This window comes from Lolium rigidum, chromosome 5 (genome assembly GCF_022539505.1).
Source record: "Lolium rigidum isolate FL_2022 chromosome 5, APGP_CSIRO_Lrig_0.1, whole genome shotgun sequence".
In the NCBI taxonomy this organism is placed as follows: domain Eukaryota; kingdom Viridiplantae; phylum Streptophyta; class Magnoliopsida; order Poales; family Poaceae; genus Lolium; species Lolium rigidum.
In genome coordinates, this window is record NC_061512.1 from 218,724,370 (window position 1) to 218,728,934 (window position 4,565).

Below are 4,565 nucleotides of genomic sequence, written 5' to 3' on the forward strand. Positions count from 1 at the left end.
CCCTCCTGCGCCACCATGTCTTCTTCCTCCTCCGCCTCATCGGATCTTTCCACCCAATCCTCCTCCTCCCGCGAGCCGACGCCGGAGTGGGACCCGGAGGAGGCCCATGCGGCCAACATCCGCCGCGCCATCGAAGCCGGGGAGGAGTCCGAGTCACGACTTCTCCGTCCGGTCCGGGGACGACAAGTCCTCGACCGACGGGGAAAGTGACCTCCGCTTCCTTGCCGACGGGGAAACAGAGGAGGAGAGCGATGACGATCGCTTCTCCTGTGATGACTTCACCTCCCCCGAGGAGGAGGAGGAGGAGGAGGAGGAGGAGGACGACGACGACACCTCCGACGACGAACCGCCGGCCAAGCGCTTCTGCCCCTGGCCGGGGAACCTCAGCGACTTCGACAGCGACGACGACGACGCCGACGAGGAGGACGAGGACAACGAGGGTCCTGCCGGCGGCCGCTACGGCGGCGACGACGAGCCCGCCGGGAGTAGCGCCGACGGCGGCGACGACGGCGACGACGAGGGCAGCGACGGCCCGTAGATAGGACCCTTAGCATAGGATCGGTAGTAGTAGATGGGGCAATGTATCCCCTAGTACTTCCTTTTGAGAGCAATCAGCTCTTTATGTAAGAAATCCTGTTTATCAATGAAGAATTTCCCCCAATTTGATTTTGCCGATTTCCTTTAAGCTAATTTAGCCGATTTCCCCTCATACTGACCCTGCCGATTGTCCACTTAGCCAATGCTCAATGAGCCGATGGCAACGCATCGGTCCTTCACAATCTATCCTTCAACTCTTCGACTGATGACTTTGAGACCTGGTGGATAACATGGAAGACCCTTGCCTTCACGAGAGTCCTTAAATTCCTCGCACCAGCTCCGGTGATCCTCTTCTGCAAGAACTCACCATCTTTGAAGAAGGTTGCGACGCAGGACCAGCCGATGACACTCCAATCGGCTTCTAAAATCAGAGCATCTACCAGGTCAGCTGCCCCCCGAGCCTCAGTCAAGGCGAAAACAGTGATGGGGACACGCAATTAAGACAAATGGACCTGAGCTCGATCACATCTGAGAAAGCTACCATGCAGAGCCAGCCAGAGCCGATCACATGTCTTCCGTTGAAAGCCGATATTGCAGATGATCACCAGCGGCTTAGAAACCAAAACTCCTCTGACAAGGTTGTCTTGTACGCCAAAACTCCTCTGACAGCACTGCTGAACTGGCAACCTTGCGCACAGAGTTGGAGGTCCTCGTGTCTTGAACACGCAACTGGTAGATCCCATGAAATTTGTACTAGAGTCGATGGCTGTGCATCGGCTGTACATCATGAGAAACATCATGAGAATTTTTTTTTACTGGCCGATTTTTCTATCGGCCCCCAAAATTTCACCGCACATGTATCGCACATGTTCATCTGATTAGGTGCCCCCCGAGCCGAATCTGCCAGGTAACTGCGGATATCGGCTCTGTAGCTAGCCAAGGCACTGTATATGAACGTCGGCTCCGTTAAGACCAACGTTGACTTTTCCAGCTCATCAGCCGACGTAAAACCGCTGCCCATTAGATCGACGTTGAACACAGGCAGAACGTATGGTGAGGATAATTTTGGCCGATTGCTGGAATCGGCCTCCATGTTGATTGAATAGCTCAATGAAGGTTTTGCAATGTTCCTCCATAGATCTTTGGGGCCGATCACACGGATCGGTGATACGTCCAATTTGCATCACTATTTTATATCATAATTTGCTGTTATTCATTGATATATTTCATATTGGGACACAATACTTATGTTATTTCATCTATTTTGCATGTTTCATGATTATTTGGAGATCGAGCACCGGAGCCGGGATTACTGCTGGAAAAAGCACCGTCGGGATGCAATATTTCGGAAGATCAAGCTTGTGGAAGGAAGTTTTACCAAAAATCCTATTTTTCCGGATGACGGAGGAAGCCGGAAGGGGAGCCAGTTGGACCCAGGGTGGGCCCACACCATAGGGTGGCGCGGCCCATGGCACTGGCCGCGCCACCATGTGGTGTGGAGCCCCCTCGGCCTCTTTCGCCTCCTTTTCTTCGCGAAACCCTTCGTCCCGAAGACCTAAGCCACGAGAGGAATCCTCACGAAGGGTTACGGCCCGCCTCTGCGGGGCGGAGAACACCGAGAGAGAAAGAGCTCTCCGGCGGGCAGGAATCCGCCGGGGAAATTCCCTCCCGGAGGGGAAATCGACGCCATCGTCACCGTCATCGAGCTGGACATCATCTCCATCACCATCATCATCATCTCCACCATCATCACCGCCATCTCCACCGCTGGACATCGTCACCGCTGTAGCAATTTGGGTTTGATCTTGATTGTTTGATAGGGGAAACTCTCCCGATACTGATTTCTACTTGTTGTTGATGCTATTGAGTGAAACCATTGAACCAAGGTCTATGTTCAGATTGTTATTCATCATCATATCACCTCTGATCATGTTCCATATGATGTCTCGTGAGTAGTTCGTTTAGTTTTTGAGGACATGGGTGAAGTCTAAATGTTAGTAGTGAACTATGGTTGAGTAATATTCAATGTTATGATATTTAAGTTGTGGTGTTATTCTTCTAGTGGTGTCGTGTGAACGTCGACTACACGACACTTCACCATTTATGGGCCTAGGGGAATGCATCTTGTATTCGTTTGCCAATTGCGGGGTTGCCGGAGTGACAGAAACCTAAACCCCCGTTGGTATATCGATGCGGGAGGGATTGCGGGATCTCGAGTTTAAGGCTGTGGTTAGATTTATCTTAATTACTTTCTTGTAGTTGCGGATGCTTGCAAGGGGTATAATCACAAGTATGTATTAGTCCTAGGAAGGGCGGTACATTAGCATAGGTTCACCCACACAACACTTATCAAAACAATGAAGATTAATCAAGCTGTATGTAGCGAAAGCACTAGACTAAAACCCCGTGTGTCCTCGAGAACGTTTGGTCATTATAAGTAAACAAACCGGCTTGTCCTTTGTGCTAAAAAGGATTGGGCCACTCGCTGCAATTATTTCTCTCGCATTTTACTTACTTGTACTTTATTCATCTGTTACATCAAAACCCCCGAATACTTGTCACGTGAGCATTTTACGGTGAATCCTTCATCAAAACTGTACTGTCAACACCTTCTGCTCCTCGTTGGGATCGACATTCTTACTTATCGAAGATACTACGATACACCCCCTATACTTGTGGGTCATCAAGACTATTTTCTGGCGCTGTTGCCGGGGAGTGAAGCGCTATTGGTAAGCGGAATTGGTAAGGAAACCTTTACTGTTTGTGCTGATTTTATTTCTGCCTGCTTCTATAAGTCATGATGGAGAGATCTTCTCTTCAATTTCTATTTGGGAAATCCACTACTACTGTAACGGTAGTGGATGAGGCGCCAGGTGAGGAAGTAATACCATATAAAATACCTACGAAAATTATTGAACATGTTATGGATAACCGCTATGAAGGGGATGGAAGCTGTCCATCCTGGTGATCATTTACTTGTTTTTGCATGAATTATGCGGGTTATTCAAATGTGCAGGTATTGCTATGAATGAAGTTAGGAAGAAGCTATTCTCTATATCGTCTGTGCGGTAAAGCGGCGCATTGGTATAAATTGCTTGAAGAATGGTGATTCTCTTGATTGGGAGGACATTGTGCCTTTATTTTATTCCAAATTTTATCCTCCAAGTGAAATTCACAAAGATCGGAACCGCATATATAATTTACGGCCTCATGATGGAGAGAGTATTGCCCAAGCTTGGGGAGATTGAAGTCTTTAATGCTCAAATGCCCCATTCATGAGCTTCCTGGTAATGTTATTATTGATAATTTCTATGCAAGACTTTCTTTTCAAGACAAGACCTTGCTTGGATACTTCTTGTTCGGATCATTTACACGCAATAAAGAAGAGTTTAAAAGGGACCTTCTTGATCGGATCCAAGAAAATGCTGAAGGTTGGGAGAACGACAAAGATAGAGAATCGGGTATAATTTATGATTATAAATGCATTGAAGCTTTTATGGATACTTGATACATTTCGTAATATGAGTGCTACATATGGTCTTGATTCTCAAGTTGCTTGCAAACCTTTATAAAGCTTTTGCCTCTCATTATGAATTGCCTAAGAAGAATTTTGATAAGTATCATGAACCGTATAAAGATAAAATTGATTCATCTATTAATAAGTGTGTTGTAGTTGAAGCTGCTTGATCGTGTTATTCACTGAAGCTTATATTGAAAAAACTCCTTTTCCAGCTAAAATGAAGGAGTACTCTGTTATAAATAGTGCGGTTCATAAAAGTGAAAAGAAACCTATAGAACATGAAGAACAAATAAAAGTTGAACCTGTTGTTGCAATTGTTAAAGATCTTGTGACTGAAAATGTGGAGGATGGTCATATTATTTTCTGTGAAGATGCTTCTAATATTGTTTCACATCCTAATAAACCCAAACAAGCTAGTGTTCCTATGATATCTGTTAGAATTGTTGATCATTGCTATTATGGTTTATGTGATATTGGTGCAAGTGTTAGTGCTATTCCTTATGAGCTT